The sequence below is a fragment of the Simochromis diagramma genome, unplaced genomic scaffold (assembly GCF_900408965.1).
Source record: "Simochromis diagramma unplaced genomic scaffold, fSimDia1.1 OVJJ01000091.1, whole genome shotgun sequence".
Lineage (NCBI taxonomy): Eukaryota > Metazoa > Chordata > Actinopteri > Cichliformes > Cichlidae > Simochromis > Simochromis diagramma.
The window spans coordinates 1,815,959-1,835,969 of NW_024386901.1; the positions used below are offsets into that span (position 1 = coordinate 1,815,959).

At 37.4% G+C, this 20,011-nt stretch overlaps 1 long non-coding RNA gene across 1 annotated transcript; it reads right to left on the minus strand.

Moving 5' to 3' along the window:
- Positions 1-12,993: 12,993 nt before the first annotated feature.
- On the minus strand, positions 12,994-18,455 carry LOC120735396. Its single transcript, XR_005696241.1, has 2 exons — positions 18,219-18,455; positions 12,994-13,074 (listed from the first exon to the last, which is right to left on the minus strand). It is a non-coding gene; the product is annotated as an uncharacterized LOC120735396 (long non-coding RNA).
- Positions 18,456-20,011: the final 1,556 nt, after the last annotated feature.

The following is a 20,011-nucleotide window of genomic DNA, read 5'->3' on the forward strand; positions in this document are numbered from 1 at the left end:
TTGAGATTAGGGGTAAAATAGAGCACCTGGTGTAAAGCAAATGCAACATAATAAAGCCAGACTTCACACAGTACACTGACGTGCTAACCTTCTTTCACGAAGTTTAGGTTCGTTACCATGTTGCCCAGATTCAAAATCAGAGATCTATGTGATTTCTTTGAGTAGTTGCTCATAAAAGGTACTTTCTGAGTCTGAGATTACCCACCCTGTGCTTACTGAGTCTGTGAAATTGCTGAGTTCTGTTTTTAGAGCATCTCATTGTCTGCATACATTCTCGTATTGCTCTTGCAGAGCCTCTCATTTTCGTTTTTGGTTTATTCACTTCTTTTTGCAGGATGTTGTTGTGCTGTGTAATGTTCTTTTTTTTTTTTTTAATTTTCAGCTTGGGGAGCAGAAGTTAAAATCCTGAGGCTGTCGATCTCTGCTCTAAGTTCACTATTCTGCTGATGCAAAGTCTGTTCCTTAACAAGCTTTGACCGCAGCCCCTCAAGCTGTGAAAGCACAGAAAAAGTCTCCTACCAGCCAAGATACCAATACAGAGTATTATAATTTGCCTTAACAGCCTTTAGATCGTATAATCCATCCATTTTCATGAACAGTATCAATTTCTTTAGACACATTGTTATTTTCTTCTTTCTTTCTTTCTTTCTTTCAGTTTATTATGGTATAGTTTGCCTCCAATCTTCATCAAGAACAACCTGTTTGGAGACATCAGCATGCCTTTTATAAAGCCTTCTGCTGCATGCCTGCAGGACTTTTTCTTCATTTTCCAGTGCGCTTAAAGCTTTTCTAATTTCTATACGATTATTTCGCTCACGTATTTGAGCTTTCAATTTCTCATTTTCTGTTTTCAGTTTTCTCATACATGTTATGAAAGCCTTGTTTTGAGAGGTTAAAATTGCAATGTTTAGGGGGGGGGTTTTTATGAGAGAGAAGACAAATATGCACCAATTATAAGTTTTCAAAATTTATTATCAAAACTGTTAGAATTTCAAATTATTTTTACATGGCGCCATTAACCTCCTCTCTCTGGCTCAGAGACAAAAGGAAGTGGAAACGTATTCCTTTGAACAGATTCTGTGATGTTTAAATGCTCAAAGCAAAATACAGGAACAATAAGATGAAGAATTCCACAACAGTCACTGGTACTAAGTAAGGAGATGCGTCCTAATGCAGAGTATCTGTGTTTAGAAGAATAAAACACAAGGTATCTAAAGTTTGAGGTTAGTTTAATTTAATCTCTTCATTTAAAACAGAAGACTTCATTATTGAATCCACCATTTAGACAATCAAGTCCATATAACTGAAGTGAATACAATCTTTATTTTGAACAAGTTAAAAAAGTATAACAACAAAAACTGAGAAAAAGAGACAAACAAAAAAGGAAAACAAAAGGAAAACAAATCAATAATAATTAATTATAAATGTCTTACATGTTCAAAAAGGAGTAGGAAGAAGCATAAGGTTATTTAATCCCACCCTCTTTCCACTACTTAGCAACTATCAGCCTACACTTTTTCTTCCTGTTTATGTGCTGTTTATCATAAATTGTTTATTGCAATTTGTTACATGTATTATTTATTTATTTATTTATTTTATAACCTCAGTAACACATCAAAAGATATACAAAACTTGAAACTTTTTTATGTGTATGACTTATATGAGACTTCTAGCTTATTTTATCATCTATTATCACACCAAGAAACTTGTGTTCAAGAACTCTTTCAATTTCCACACCATTGATACAAATCTGCACTTGTGAGTTCCCTTGGGAATTTGTAAATAAGACGATATATCTATATCTATATCTATTTATCTATATATATCTATATCTATCTATCTATCTATCTATCTATCTATCTATCTATCTATCTATCTATCTATCTATCTATCTATCTATCTATCTATCTATCTCTCTCTCTCTCTCTCTCTCTCTATATCTATATATATATATATATATATATATATATATAAAATGCTAATTACTTAAAACAAGTAATCGGATGTTTTCAGTCTCCCCTTTCCTTTTAAGGAACCTTACTTTGTGACAAATATTCTGTCAAGAAGGCAGATGAACACACAGTAACAATAATATTTGTCTCCCTCTACAGGACAAAAACATGTATAACATGTACATGTTAATAACATGGACAAGGACAAAGCAGAAGAAATCATTTACAATCTTTGTAATATTTGTATTATATTAGCATTTGCATTAAATAAGAAAATACAAAACAGAATTAAAGCTGCAAGCAGCGTTATGAGGGCCCTCGCACCCCGGCACGTCGAGCCATGCCCAACACCTACAACCAGCACGTCCGATCTGATAGATGGAATTCATGCATTTAACCACCAGCTAACAATTCATCTCATTCAATCATGATTATAGTCGTCCCACTAGGTGGCGCTCTAACCATTACTGACAAATGGCATAACAAACATTTCCGAGCTCGAGTCTCATCATGCCTGCGACCGGAGAGATTGGACATTGTGTTTTTGAGTGACAGCAGATTACTGCTTTTTGGCGAGTGATTGAAACTCCACGTGCCGCCATGACCACCCCGTTTCCCTGAACGCTTCGCAATTTAACATCACAAAGGTCTTTAGATTCCACACAGAAGATATCGCGTCAATCTGACGAAATCCCTTGGAGGAGTTCGTCAAAGAACGGTGCCTGAAAAGAGGGGAAAATGTCGCCAAAATTACACATTAATTTTAAACTGGCTGACTTCCTGTTGGATTTGGGATATTGCTCCAAGAGACTTTTTTCTACATCTTGATATCTTACATAAGCTTGCCAGGTTTCAGACTCATAGATAAAACACAGACCAGGGGCTGATGTTTTGAAATATTGTAGGGGGCGCTCTGGAGCCATTTTGCGCTATTCAAGGAAAGTGATCACATAACAACAAAGCCTTCATCACATTGAAGGTGTGGGCCAAATTTCAAGACTTTTTAAACTTTCCAAGCCCCTCAAAAGCCACTTCATTTTTCATGGTGGTCTGTATCCCTGAAGACGTCTGTGTCTGTCATGCTTAATAAAATTACATTTATTCATTATATTAAACCAAACAACAGAAAGTTTAATGCTCCTAAAATTTTGGAACTGAAACTGATATGTAAAACCAACTAGTGTCTCCACCTAACAGCCACAGAATTAAACAGGATTGTAGATTACTGGAAAATTATTTTTGACAGAATGAATTAAGGCTATAGTGGGAATATCAAACACTAGGTTTAAAAAAAAACAAACCTCCTATTTGGCATAACTTGTTCTGGCTTATCTCACATGGTGATGAAATCCTTTAAAAGTTGGACTCAAAAGTTGTTGTTTTTTTTCCACAGAATAATCAGAGAACAGATCAAACTAATGGTTGTTTCTGTTCCTCTCCACCAGAAACATTAAACTGGTGCAGTTGGTTGGTTTTCATGAAATGACCCATCTATCGCCTGGATATTCTACTGTAAAATGTGACAGATTTGAACTCTGATGAACCCAACTGCTATCTGTCATTCAGTTTATTAATAAAACCCACGTAGCCGGTCATTGGACTGAAAGTTTATTGAACACTAAAATTACCATGTTTTACAATCCAGGAAGAGAAATATCAACGTAAAATATGCTGTACAGACTTTTACAGTCATTCACCAAGAGCAATTGAATGGCCTCACCGCTTAGAGCCTCACTCCTTTAAGGTATTATGTGTGTTCTGTCTTAAATCTTATATCACTGAGTAATATTATGCTGTACGTCTCTGACTAAAGTTAAATGCCATTAAAAACCATCTCTCAAGATTTTCAGTACAAGAATAAAAAGAAAAAGGTCTATTTGTTCCGGGTGTTATCCAAGTATTTAAACCCACCATTCATTCTCTAAATTAATAATTCTGTTGGCTCAGGTTGGAATTAAGAGATACAGATTAGAGCAGCTAGATGAATGCTTACTGGCTAGTGGGTAGTTTGCTTGGTACATTGGATCCACAACTGTCCAAATGTACGTGTTTGGTTAAAAACGGTATCAGTCCAGTATTCCTATGCCGTTTCCAACAACATAGAAATAATTCCCTGCAAATTAAATTGGGGGGGGGGAAAAATATCTTATGAGTTATAAAACATGTTTGTTCAACTGAGAAATCCCTGAAAGTTAGCGAAATTTAAAATAATAAAATAGTAATAATTTAGCCTAGAGAAATTTTAATTTGTGTCTGCACCTACAGACTTAAGACAGGAAGGTTCATACTCATGTTTTATCATCTGGTTTACTTCATTAAAAAAGCAAAAATGCGAGGGAAGGCGATAACTGGATAAGATGTCATCCTCTTTCTCCTCAGCTAAATCAACTGAACTGAAGTCAGAGCTCTAACACATGAAATGTGTAAAACATGTTCATTTTTTCCTGATTTCATCACAATTACTTATTGTTAGCAGATTAAACATGCGACCCTACTACCTACAGACAGCTGACACCGAGCTGGCTAAAACACAGCAGCAATAAGCTAATGCTATATTAGCTAATGTTAGACTCAATTGTCCTAAAAATCACATTTTCCCTCCAATAAACAATTTGATTACACTCTCACATTGTATGAGAGTTTATTCGCTAAGAGTCTGAATTTAACAAAGTTAGCTCCACTTCAAAGTGTCACTAACAAGGGCAGCACTTATTGACAGAGAAGTTCAGGATATCTTGAACAACACTGCAGTATCATTTTCAGACAGAAATGAGCTTCAGTGACTCATCGACTCATATTGGACTCAACCACAAAGTTTTGCGTTTTCCTCCATAGATGTCGATACATATTGCTACTGCTGAGCTAAACAGCGGACTGACAGCACACACTCACTACAGATAAATGGAAGCCACCTTAGTTGGGATTGTGTATTTGGACTGGGAGGGGTACGAAAACAGAAATGGGTTGAATGCAGTCTGCTATGTACTGACATCTAGTGTTGAGATTTTGCACACTGTTACTTTAATCTTGATTAATATTCACAATAAAAATATTAATCAAACATTTTGAAGTCTGTATGTGTTTCATAGTGTCTAACTGTCCTGGTACATTTAAACCTAACAATTACTACATGATGGAAACACGTCATGTTATCTCTTTTAATAAAGTTTGTGTATGTATACACAGGTCATGCTGATATTGAACAAAAAACACAAAGATCAGATGTTAATCAGATTTATTTGCTCTCTTTCCTTCTTAAACATGTTTTTAATGTTAGTTATGATTCAGAATTGGTGACTGACCCTTTCTCACTGTCCCTCTTCCCTTCTGTTTTTCTTTTCCTTCATCTTTCTTTCTCCCTTTCCTATCCCTCAGTCATGTCTGTCCCGTCTGTAACAACTGAAAATAAAATAAAATAAACAATAACAACAAAGGTTGATCAAATGGACCAATACGGCAAGGCTGTGATGATCCATTTAGCAAAGTAAATCCATTGGGTATCCTTCTTGGTCTTCAGACAATTCTGACAGCTAAAGAACTAAATGGGACAGGCAAACAAGTATGACATCAGGAAATAAAGACACAATAGATATAACCTCGTTAAATGAAATTAGTGTACACCAGGCCAAAGCAATGGTTTTGACTGGAACAGTGTTAACCCCCTGGGTTTGATGTCATTAATCAAATAAAATTTAAAATAAGTAATGTATTAAATGTTTGAACAGAAATATTTAAATCTTTATTTAGTTCACTAATTCCAATTTTAAATAACTGACACATTTAATTATTTAATGGTGTATTTAATTCATTTATGTATTTAATTTGGTCACTCCTTGCCCCCTAATATTAATATTAGTTGTAAATAAGAAAACACACGAAGACAAAAAAGTACCCCAAATTGGATTTAAGTCATATTTCACCGATATCTTTTCCTTGGGACCCAGTTTTTAAACACCTGAAACCTTTGACTCAGATATAATGTGTTGTGAGACACGTGTGGCTCCTGAGCCACTGTCTGTGAATCACAGCATTCGGTAATGTCCATGACCCACACATTGGATTCCAACTCACTGTTCATCTAAGACCTGAAGTCAGGATAGCTAATAATTTATTGACAGCTCCATTACATGTGTGTGTCACAGGTCGTCTCTAGAAACCCGACATAACCACAGTTAATGCCTTTTATACAGTGGGGCAAAAAAGTATTTAGTCAGCCACTGATTGTGCAAGTTCCCCCACTTAAAATGATGACAGAGGTCAGTAATTTGCACCAGAGGTACACTTCAACTGTGAGAGACAGAATGTGAAAAAAAAATCCATGAATTCACATGGTAGGATTTGTAAAGAATTTATTCGTAAATTAGGGTGGAAAATAAGTATTTGGTCACCTCAAACATGGAAAATCTCTGGCTCTCACAGACCTGTAACGTCTTCTGTAAGAAGCTTTTCTGTCCCCCACTCGTTACCTGTATGAATGGCACCTGTTTGAACTCATCATCTGTATAAAAGACACCTGTCCACAGCCTCAAACAGTCAGACTCCAAACTCCGCCATGGCCAAGACCAAAGAGCTTTCGAAGGACACCAGGAAAAGTATTGTAGACCTGCACCAGACTGGGAAGAGTGAATCTACAATAGGCAAGCAGCTTGGTGTGAAAAAAATCAACTGTGGGAGCAATCATCAGAAAATGGAAGACATACAAGACCACTGATAATCTCCCACGATCTGGGGCTCCACGCAAGATCTCATCCCGTGGGGTCAAAATGATCATGAGAACGGTGAGCAAAGATCCCAGAACCACACGGGGGGACCTGGTGAATGACCTGCAGAGAGCTGGGACCAAAGTAACAAAGGTCACCATCAGTAACACACTACAACGGCAGGGAATCAAATCCCGCAGTGCCAGACGTGTTCCGCTGCTGAAGCCAGTGCATGTCCAGGCCCGTCTGAAGTTTGCCAGAGAGCACATGGATGATACAGGAGGATTGGGAGAATGTCATGTGGTCAGATGAAACCAAAGTAGAACTTTTTGGTATAAACTCAACTCGTCGTGTTTGGAGGACGAAGAATACTGAGTTGCATCCCAAGAACACCATACCTACTGTGAAGCATGGGGGTGGAAACATCATGCTATGGGGCTGTTTTTCTGCCAAGGGGACAGGACGACTGATCCGTGTTAAGGACAGAATGAATGGGGCCATGTATCGTGAGATTTTGAGCCAAAACCTCCTTCCATCAGTGAGAACTTTGAAGATGAAACGAGGCTTGGTCTTCCAAAATGACAATGATCCAAAACACCCCGGCCGGGCAACAAAGGAGTGGCTCCGTAAGAAGCATTTGAAAGTCCTGGAGTGGCCTAGCCAGTCTCCAGACCTCAACCCCATAGAAAATCTGTGGCGGGAGTTGAAAGTCCGTGTTGCTCGGCGACAGCCCCAAAACATCACTGCTCTCGAGAAGATCTGCATGGAGGAATGGGCCAAAATACCAGCTACTGTGTGTGCAAACCTGGTAAAGACCTATAGTAAACGTTTGACCTCTGTTATTGCCAACAAAGGTTATGTTACAAAGTATTGAGTTGTATTTTTGTTATTGACCAAATACTTATTTTCCACCCTGATTTACGAATAAATTCTTTACAAATCCTACCATGTGGATTCATGGATTTTTTTTTTCACATTCTGTCTCTCACAGTTGAAGTGTACCTCTGGTGCAAATTACTGACCTCTGTCATCATTTTAGGTGGGGGAACTTGCACAATCGGTGGCTGACTAAATACTTTTTTGCCCCACTGTACATTCATCATTTGCTAGAGGGCATTGAAAACTGAATAACCTGGCGCAAATTTGTTCACGTTTGCTACCTCACGGTCCGATTTTGAGTGCACATGCATTGGCACCATCTCCTTCCAGGTAACAAATTAACAAAATCCAGGGAATTAAACCATTCACATGGGTTGTTGATTGGCAGAGCTAACTCGAAAAAAAAAATTACTCTAAATTTTGCGTTATGGATAGCTTTTTTTCTCTAAAGAGTGATACATGTGCCAGAAATGGCTGCCCCTGCTTCCTCCTCTGGATGCTTCTGAATTGAAGATTCACTTGTCCTCCTCCAAAAGGTCCAGGTGGTGGTACCAAATGAGAAGGAGGGGAAGAGGGACTGTAGGAGAGTTAATATCAATAAAAGCTGAACAGGAGCTAAGAGCATGAACTATGAGAGGCTGAAAACAGAGCAGGAACTATGAACTAGGGGACTCAGAGCTAAGAGGGAAGTGGCAAATAACGTGAACTGTGACACTATGAACTATGGCGCACACTGGAATGTTGTTTGTCTGTGTTTTATTGTGTTATGGTGTGATGATATCTGTGCATTCCTGGATTATCCCTTTGTGTTACACATTTCACTGTTTTTTCCTTTGCTACCTAACCTGGCCTGTCTCCCCAATGTGATGTTTGTGTATTTTATGTATGGTCAGCAAGGTCTGTCGTCTCAGTTGTGGGCAATTCATCTCATCTCATCTCATCATTATCTGTCCTCCAGGGAGTTAATTATGGTTAATTAGGTTAATTATGATCAGTGTTGGGACTAACGCGTTATTAATGTAAAGCCAGAAAAGCAGAAAAAAAAGCAAAGCTTAAGCTCATCCTGCACAAGCTAATCTCTACAACCTTTAAAAAGGCAAACCTGCCGTGCACATATCAAGACCCAAGTCACATCGTCACTTGGCTCTTGGACTATGTATGGGCAGAACTGGAGGATGAAGAGATTTATATTACACCCAAAACTTTTAAAACTATTGACAAAAAACTTCTGAAAGACCTCTGCAACACCATGGGCTTTATAGAACGTGTTATAGTTTCAATGGAATTACAAGAAAGTGAAACTCCAAAATGCATTTTGGCTAGTTTAAAAGATCGTCTGGGAAAACCAAAAGCGAAGCGTTCTGCCATTGTCAGGTTCTTTTGCGCACTGGGCAGAGCCATCGCCAAGCCATTCAGACCAAATACTTAGTCACCAACTTTTTTTAATCTTGAAAGAAAGAAATGATCCAGTCTTTCAAGATCAATACACAATTCACACAATTCCTGTATTCCATCTAAATTTTCAGCTCTCCTCTGCCCTCTGTCCCCTTCTCTCCAAACACCTCTCCATCAATTACTTTCTCCCCTCCCTTCTTCATCCCTTTTCTTTTTTCACCTTCACCCCCCAACCAGTCCCGGCAGTTGACTGCCCCTCCTGAGCCTGGTTCTGCGGGAGGTTTCTGCCTGTTTAAAGGCAGTTTTTCCTCCCCACTGTCGCCTAGTGCTTGCTCAGAGGGGATCGTTGGGGTTTTCTCTACCCTGTCTTTTTCCTTCTTTCTATCCCTTCTTTTTCTGCCTTCTACCTTTCCTTTACCCTCTTCTCCCCCCCCCCCCCCCCCCTTTTCATTTCCTCCATCATCTCTCTACCCTGTGTTTTAAAAAGTGAACACAGGGTAGGGAGATGGGGGGGACAATAAACATAATTTGTTAAATTTAACATGTGTCAGATCAGTGTCTTCATTCAAGAATAATTCATCTTAATTATATCACTTTAAGCATATTTGCACTGCACAAGACACTTACAAATGTGGATTGCACAACACTGGACATTATATTTCTTCATTTCCATTTAATACTTGTACAGCTGCTTTTATTGTGTGTATATATATATTTATATTTCTTCATACATTCTTATATATTTCTATACTGTGTATTGTGTATTTTGTTGTACAGTTATTTTATTTTCAACTTTAATTTATATATTTTATCTTATTCTTTCCCATTTAAATTTACCCTTCATTCTAATTTGTGTTGTACAGTTATTTCATTTTTAACTTTAATTTTTATATTTTATTTTATTTTATTCCTTCCTAGTTAAATTTACCCTTTTTAATTTTCATATTTATTTCCTATCTTATTCATAGCCTTTTCTTTTTTCTTTAGGTCACGAGCAGTTGTGTAAGCATTTCACTGCATATCGTACTGTGTATGACTGTGTATGTGACAAATAAAATTTGAATTTGATTTGAATTTGATTTAAAAACAAGAAATGGGTAATAGTGTATTTTTGTGTATAATATTCATACTTTACTCATTGTATCCAAATCCCAGAAGGAAGAAGAAGACAAATTTTAAAAAAATAAACAAAAATAAAACAAAAATATATTTCTCTTTCTTCCCAGGTCAGTTTTGGTTTTAAATCCTGATTTGTATCAACTACCAGTTAACCCATATTAGTTCCTTTCATGTTAAGTTTCTTTTAGTTGTTCCAACTCTCTGATCAATATAAGTCCACTTAGTTCCAAAGCAATGGCACTTTTGCACAGCACTGCATGTATGGCATCAAGATATAATTGAAACCCACTGACCCTGGGAGTTGTCTGGCTTTTTAATGGATGGTTTTAACACCATTCAATGAATCTGCAAGTTACATCGGGTGCAGACATTCATGTTCCCTCCATTATTCATCATCATCTTTGTCACTAGTTTGCTTGCACTTATTTTTATTCATTAAATTAATCAAAAAACTACACTAACCAACTAATCTAAAACTAAGAAACACTAAAATATTACCTTAAATTTGAAAACCGGCTAAAACAAATATCCCCATTCAAAAATGTCAGTCGACAATCGCATTGGCTTAATGAGTGATGATGTCACAAGGACGCCTTTAGAATCTTAGATCAAGCAGCAATTTTTAGTCGGTTTGTTCGCAGCAGTTGTTTTCTCAGCCTTCAAATGTTCGACCAGAGAAACATTTGAAACATTTACAGAACAAAATTAAACAAACTGAAGAAGAGAAGCTTCAACTAGAGGAGAAGAGCAGACAATGGAATAGAAGCAGAAAATAAAACCTTGGAAGAAAGAAAAGACCAACAAACTAAGAATATGCAACACCAGCAGAGGCGTAATTTCCAGGGGGGGTTAGGGGCGTTATGACCCCCCCCCCCAATAATCAGACCCAACCAATATAATCCCCCCTAATAAAATTATTTATTATCTTGCATTATCTTGTTAATTTTCTTTACTCACTTCAGGTTTTACCAAAAAAATAGTTGCATGTTTATATGGGGCGCCGTTTGTAAAGTGAAACATGCTGAAATTAACGGCAACATTTTTCCACATTTAGCTCAAAACAAGTCATTATATAACAAAATTTAGTAAAATATTTGTAACTTTTCATATTTAAAACAGAATTTTAAATGTTAAATCTAAATGTTAAATATTCAATCTAAATGTTAAATGTTAAATCTAAATATTATATTTAAATCTAAATGTTAAATGTTAAATCTAAATATTATATTTAAATCTAAATCTAAATGTTAAATCTAAATGTTAAATCTAAATGTTAAATGTTAAATCTAAATCTAAATGTTAAATCTAAATGTTAAATGTTAAATCTAAATCTAAATGTTAAATCTAAATGTTAAATGTTAAATCTAAATATTATATTTAAATCTAAATCTAAATGTTAAATCTAAATGCTAAATGTTAAATGTTAAATCTAAATGTTTAGGCTAACATGCAAATTTATTGCACGGATCAGCGGAAATACCAAAATAAAAGCTTTCCGAAAACCTCCGGTGCAAAAGTGTGCCGGTAGTGGTCAGACACGTTCTCACTCCCAAAGCGTAATAATTTTCGCTAGGTGACAAATTGTCAACATTTTATGCTTTCGGGTACCCAACACTTTCCTAAATTACGGCATCGGAAAAAGGAGAGCACATGAGAACCGTTTGGACTCAATCTACACATGTTCGTTCATTTTCTAAAAATCGATTTGGAAAACACTATTTTACGTCATTTAACTGCTAGTAAAGGTTAGGAATAAGGTTATAGTTAGGGATAAGGTTAGGTTTAGGGCTGGAACACATGGCTGAAACGTCTATTATGGCGGAACCGTCATTCCACTGGAATTCAGCCATAACCCGACCATGAGAAAGCACGTCTGGCGATTTAGCTGAAAACATCGGAAGATCCGTTTTGTCGGCCATCCAAAGGTTTAGCAGTAGTGCACTCTTAGCAGCTGCAGTCTTCACTTCACAATCGCTGCAGCACATGTCCAGCAAAATCGCTGGACATGCTCGTAGGCAAGAAGTGAAGCAGCACATGGCGGGGAGAAGTGAGGAGGAGAACAGACACAATTTTGCACCGGAGGTTTTCGGGAAGCTTTTATTTTGGTATTTCCGTTGATCCGTACAATAAATTTGCATATTAGCCTAAATATTTAGGTTTAACATTTAGATTTAGATTTAACATTTAACATTTAGATTTAAATATAACATTTAGATTTAACATTTAACATTTAGATTTTAAATATAATATTTAGATTTAACATTTAACATTTAGATTTAACTTTTAACATTTAGATTTAACATTTAACATTTAGATTTAACATTTAACATTTAGATTTAAATATAATATTTAGATTTAATATTTAACATTTAGATTTAATATTTAACATTTGATGAAAAGTTACAAATATTTTACTAAATGTTGTAAAAGATTACTCGAAAAAATATGTTTTTGTAAGGTTTTGAGCTAAATGTGGAAAAATGTTGCCGTTAATTTCAGCATGTTTCACTTTACAAACGGCGCCCCATATGTTTAATCATCTGGGAATTCACCCAGATTTATTTATTTAGACAGAGATCTTGACACCCCCCCCCCCCCCCCCCCCGATGTTCAGCACAAAGTTACGCTGATGAACACCAGCCTGACATAAACATTATTAATGAAATTATATGTGGTTTTGAAAAAGTTCACTAATATTAAACATTTAGCAACAGCAACGTAGTCACAATGTGACTTACATGACTTCTGTGGTTTGCATGCAGCAGTCACCTTTTATGATTCTATTGTGCCCCCCCCATCCCTTTACCCTGTGTTCTTAAAAGTGAACACAGGGTAAAGCTCTTCATATTTCTGGCCACCAGATGTCACCAGAGAGGACTGCGAAAAGCTTCGAGTAATGCCGGGGCAAGCCGTGTGTGAATTATTAACGGACCCAAGATGCAGACTGCTTAAGTTGTGAGTGAGCTTTATTAACAAAAAGGTGAAACAAACAAGGACGAGGTGGACGAAAACCAAAACCTAAGAGTAAACTAAACTGTAGTGATGGCCCGCTTGAAGCTGAAGCTCCGGTGCGTGTGTCAAAAAAATCAACACACTGCTTCAGAAGCACTGTATCGAAGCTTGATTCGTTTGGCCAGAGTCACGTGATCGGTGACGTCCGAAGCTTCATTTAGAGCCTAACTGCTTCGGTGTCTGATTCAATGGTTTATAAGGAAGCGAATCATTCACGGGATTTGTGGAGTGTTTTGATGGTGACAGCGAACCACTGATCATTCCACTAAGAGATTTGGAGCCAGCGAGGAATAAAGGAGGTTCTGTTGTGTGGGAGAATTTTGAGTTGATTTTTGTCAATCGGGTGGGTTTTCCAGCTTTGTGTTCTGGCCGTTTTCTATGGAGTGCCAGGACTGCCATAATGCATTAATTAAATACACCATTAAATAATTAATTAAATGTGGCAATAATTAATTAAATAAATAGTTATGACACATGTAATTAATTAATTATTGACACATGTAATTAATTATTTATGTTTTTCACATTTTAATTAATTATTGACACATTTAATTAATTATTGACACATTTAATTAATTAATTATTGACACATTTAATTAATTGTTTATGTATTTCACATTTTAATTAATTATTGACACATTTAATTAATTATTGACACATTTAATTAATTATTTACACATTTAATTAATTATTTACACATTTAATTAATTATTTAATGATATATTTATTTATTTCATTTTGGCAGTCCTGGCGCCTGGCTCTCATCATGAAATAATTTTATCTGTCAGCCTCACCCATCAAACTCAGGGGGCGGGGTTAACGCTGATCGAGTCAAAACCATTGCTTTGGCCTGGTGGCCATTGTTTCTAGCACACAACAACCGGCATGTGGAAGCTAACAGAACTGAACTTTGAAAAACCCTGTTTGTGTGTCACCAAATACTGTTTTAATATTTTTTTAGCCGAGAATGTAGTGGTTTAATCTTCATGTGTCTGGTCGGTTTGTCAAGATACAGCCTCTTTGCAAAAGTGCTTCGATGATTTTGGAGATGTCTGCCCAGTCTCACGGCAAAGCGTGGGATAGACCCGCTCGCCTCGCAAGCAATCCCACCGACAAAGCGCAGGCCCCGGTACACAGCTGTGGTAACCCCCGCTGACTTCTTTTACTGAGGTTATATTTATCGGTGTTTTATTTCCTGATGTTCTTATGTGTCCTACGTGTTTCAGTCGCCAATTCTGAATTATAACTAACATTAAAAACATGTTTAAGGGGGAGAGAGAGCAAATAAATCTGTTTAACATCTGATCTTTGGGTTTTTGTTCAGTAATCAGCGTGACCTGTGTATAAACGCGTAAAAGAGATAACGTTGGTGTTTCTGTCATGTAGTAACTGCTGGCTTTAACTGTACAAAGGTTGTTCGACACTATGAAACACATACAGACTTCATGATGTTCGGCTAATATTTTTATTGCGAATATTAATCATGAGGGTAAACGGCCCTGTACACCACGGAGCGAGGTCAGCATATCCACGATATCCACGATATCCTCAGCTCCATGAGTTAACACAAAGTTTCCCAGCTGACTATCTAACTGCCAACTATTCCAGAGACGTGAAAATATACAGCATAAAGAAAAGTGTAAGAGACTCAGCAGCAGATTAGAATAACAGTTATACATTTAATAAATCACCAAATGAATCCAAGAAATGAGCAAACCTGTTCCGACAATTTGAGTTTGTATTCCCTCAGCTGCAGACTCGCTGCTGTTTAAATGTTTGAAAAGGAAGATTAGATATAAAAAACGTCAAACATAGACTCAGTCTGCCTTCACATTTGATATGAGGCCAGCACGTATAGTGGCTGTGTCCTGTTTTAAGATCATACATGTAAAATTGTTGTCTGACCTCCGTCGATCCAGCCGCTCAGAGTCCGTGGTTACCATGGTTACTGCATAAGCAGCTATAATGTTAACAGCTGGCACTGAGGAAACCTACACCAGCATGGGTGTTTATGTTTTTCATTGCAAAAGAACTGTCTGAATGGTTAACTGAAGTTAACTTGGATAAATTATAGTTAAGGAGTTTCACAGATAACGCCTACATGTGTTAGACTGAACTATCATCTAAATATCATCTGTTTTTTAATAGTTATTCAACTGTATTCTAAGCACCAGCTGTCTGTTAGAATGTGATTTTTTTCTCTCTCTGTTGGCAGAGGTATAAAAATGCGCAGGAAAATCTGACGTGCATGGCAAACTTCACAGACGATATTTAGGGAGGAATAAACACACATCAAACATAAATGAACCATTTGCCTGTCTCCATAATTGAGAGCATTTTCTCTTCTTATGTCAACACTCTCTTTTTTTTTCTTTTTTTTTTTTTTTTTGCTTTTTCGGTCATGTTATGTTTACCTGTCAAAGGCTTGTCACAAACTATGAAACACATGGTGCAGACTTCTGGATGTTAGAAGAAAACTAATGCTGCTCATGAAGGAGACTAAAGGCAGGAAGGTGTCCTTTAAAACTAAACATGTTAATAGGACCTCCCTATTTATATCATAGTTTATGATATAGCACATGTATTTCAGTAATAGCCTGCTGATTTCAGTGTAGTGGTGAACAGTCGCACAGCTCACGCAGTGAACCATTAAACGTCTGTGAAACTATGCAGTTATGAAACGTAACTTTAACCTCAGCCAAACCGATTTGCTCAGTTGTAAATAAAACAGCGAAGTAAACGTGACCCGACAGACAGAACCTGAGTGAATGAAGTCCAGCGTTTAACCACTGAGAGCTAAAACTCAGCTGAGGTTTCAAAGCTGTGTGCCGGTGATTGGACATCAGCCGCTGATGAAGCTGCTTCGCCTATAAAGTGCTCTGTAAGGAAACAAGCTCCAGCAGCTCTGCGCTCGGGGAAAACACTATATTTACTTATCTTGTGCAGGAAAAAGGCGCTGACATTGCTTTATATCGAGTACCGGCTGCCCAGTTAAACTGTGACTATCACCAGGTAACGTAGGCGTGTTTCTTGAATTAGCAGCAGGTGTTAAACAGCTGACAGATGAGGAGGAGGATGCATGCAGGTAAACTGAGGGTCTGTTGAGCTGATCGCTGGTTTCGTGAGAAAAATGTCAGCTCGTTATTTATGTTACAGAAGCACAGAGACACAAGACCAGGCGGAAAGAGACGACCGTTCGGTGAAAATGAGAATCTGCAAATGCAACATGTGGAACACGGAGAGTGGAATATATAAACAAACCGGTTAACGTAACCCCCTGGGTGCACTCTGCATGCTAATTGTTAGCAGAGCTAGTGAAATCTCTGAAAACATCTGAGCACTTTTGCAAACATGTTCTATGTTGACAACCTGACCAGACATACGTCGCGACATTCGCGGCTAAAACACTGTTAAAAGTGTAGCTGGTGACAGAAAAACGGGGTATTTTAAAACTACACCACCACCATTGCTGCCTGTGATTTGATCTGCATTCTGGGATACCTGGCTGCCCCAAGTCTACACAAGCAATCGATTATCTAGGATCGACCTGTTTTGACTTACTTTGCATGGCAACCAATCAAATGTTAGAGAAGCTGCATGGGCAGCGTTAACCCCGCCCACTGAGTTTGATGGGTGAGGCTGACAGATAAAATTATTTCATGATGAGAGCCAGGCGCCATGACTGCCAAAATGAAATAAATAAATATATCATTAAATAATTAATTAAATGTGTCAATAATTAATTAAATGTGTCAATAATTAATTAAAATGTGAAATACATAAATAATTAATTAAATGTGTCAATAATTAATTAATCAAATGTGTCAATAATTAATTAAAATGTGAAATACATAAATAATTAATTAAATGTGTCAATAATTAATTAATCAAATGTGTCAATAATTAATTAAAATGTGAAATACATAAATAATTAATTAAATGTGTCAATAATTAATTAATCAAATGTGTCAATAATTAATTAAAATGTGAAATACATAAATAATTAATTAAATGTGTCAATAATTAATTAATTACATGTGTCATAACTATTTATTTAATTAATTAATTCCAATTTTAATTAATTATTGCCACATTTAATTAATTATTTAATGGTGTATTTAATTAATGCATTATGGCAGTCCTGGCACTCCATAGTTTGCTTTTGTTTTGTGCGTGTTTATTATATCTGACAACGGGAAAAAGATAAAATGTCAAAAATCTGCTTCCATAATATAAATATCATTAAATAACTTTAGAAAAACTTCCACTTGACTCTTTACATGTAATGTTGTAAAAATATATATTTTATTGTTTAATTAATCTGAAAATGTTAGTCTGCCAAATGTGCAGCAATTGAATTTCTTTATTCTCTTTAGCTGATAGTTTGTGGGGCCCAGGTAGACTGTATAACTGCATCTCTACCAGTTTCTCTGCACTCCAGCCTCCTCTGTGCCATGTGAAGGGATTTTCCTTAAGGCAGGAGAAATTATCTCCACGAGAAGGAACAGGTTCGGCCATCGCACACTAGAACAAATTCTCTTCTTAAATAAAAATGAGAAAGGGTTACCTTAAATGCATCATGTTTTTAATTTGCAAGTTCATAAGCATTTTCCTTTTCCATTTCACAATCAATTCTACCCCCAGGTCAAAAATATGTCTGGGAAAATTTCCCTAATATAATATTATTTATAAATACACCTGTCTAGCGATTAATTGCATAAGTGCATGGAGGCAGGACCTCAGAGCAGAAGCATACTCCATAATGTGTTTTACATTATTATATGTATATATTATATGTAACGTGGTATTTTTCAATTATTGTATTTACCAACATCAAGAAGTCACAAGCAAAGAAAGACCACACAATGGTGCATATTTAAACAAGGAGAGTTTACTGGTCAAACAAATAAAACACATTTTTTTAACCACCAAAAAATACACGTTCAAAGCAACACAACGGCGGCCCAATATCAGACAAAACTCCACTCTGTAGAGTGGGCAATCGTAATGAAGCAGTTGGTTTTATTTTGTGGATTCAAGCTGCTCTTCGTATTTTTGGCCACCAGATGTCACCAGAGAGGACTGTGTTGAAAAGCTTCGAGTAATGAACCGTTTTTCAATACAAGCTTCAGTGCTTCGGAAAGCTTCATTTGGCCATCACTACTAAACTGGGAAAAGCTAAGCAAAAACAAACCTGAAACCTTGAGACGTGAAACAGAGATGCGGGGAGAATGCACAAGAAAATGGAGGGGAACAACACAGACAAACCAGCAACTACTACGACAGAAGACACGACTAAAATACACTCAGAGAAACACAGGGACATTACACACAGGTGGGGGACACAGCTGGGAGTGATTAACGTGACGAGACCAGGGAGGCAAACTGAAAACACTCACATAAGACGCAGACCTTCACAATAAAACAGGAAACACATACACGTAATGACACAACACACAAACTTAACACAGACTGAGGGACACAGAACATAGGAACATGAAACGTGAAAAGGGAGAGTACAAGAAACCCAGAATAAACAAAACCACAGAATAATAATAAACCAAAACATAAACACGGATTCACAGACTCCAGACCATGACAAATGGCTTCTTGGGACTTATAAAAGATAAATCCTGATCATCCTTTTCTTACATTTCCCAATATACAGGGAGTGCAGAATTATTAGGCAAATGAGTATTTTGTCCACATCATCCTCTTCATGCATGTTGTCTTACTCCAAGCTGTATAGGCTCGAAAGCCTACTACCAATTAAGCATATTAGGTGATGTGCATCTCTGTAATGAGAAGGGGTGTGGTCTAATGACATCAACACCCTATATCAGGTGTGCATAATTATTAGGCAACGTCCTTTCCTTTGGCAAAATGGGTCAAAAGAAGGACTTGACAGGCTCAGAAAAGTCAAAAATAGTGAGATATCTTGCAGAGGGATGCAGCAGTCTCAAAATTGCAAAGCTTTTGAAGCGTGATCATCGAACAATCAAGCGATTCATTCAAAATAGTCAACAGGGTCGCAAGAAGCGTGTGGAAAAACCAAGGCGCAAAATAACTGCCCATGAACTGAGAAAAGTCAAGCGTGCAGCTGCCAAGATGCCACTTGCCACCAGTTTGGCCATATTTCAGAGCTGCAACATCACTGGAGTGCCCAAAAGCACAAGGTGTGCAATACTCAGAGACATGGCCAAGGTAAGAAAGGCTGAAAGACGACCACCACTGAACAAGACACACAAGCTGAAACGTCAAGACTGGGCCAAGAAATATCTCAAGACTGGTTTTTCTAAGGTTTTATGGACTGATGAAATGAGAGTGAGTCTTGATGGGCCAGATGGATGGGCCCGTGGCTGGATTGGTAAAGGGCAGAGAGCTCCAGTCCGACTCAGACGCCAGCAAGGTGGAGGTGGAGTACTGGTTTGGGCTGGTATCATCAAAGATGAGCTTGTGGGGCCTTTTCGGGTTGAGGATGGAGTCAAGCTCAACTCCCAGTCCTACTGGCAGTTTCTGGAAGACACCTTCTTCAAGCAGTGGTACAGGAAGAAGTCTGCATCCTTCAAGAAAAACATGATTTTCATGCAGGACAATGCTCCATCACACGCGTCCAAGTACTCCACAGCGTGGCTGGCAAGAAAGGGTATAAAAGAAGAAAAACTAATGACATGGCCACCTTGTTCACCTGATCTGAACCCCATTGAGAACCTGTGGTCCATCATCAAATGTGAGATTTACAAGGAGGGAAAACAGTACACCTCTCTGAACAGTGTCTGGGAGGCTGTGGTTGCTGCTGCACGCAATGTTGATGGTGAACAGATCAAAACACTGACAGAATCCATGGATGGCAGGCTTTTGAGTGTCCTTGCAAAGAAAGGTGGCTATATTGGTCGCTGATTTGTTTTTGTTTTGTTTTTGAATGTCAGAAATGTATATTTGTGAATGTGGAGA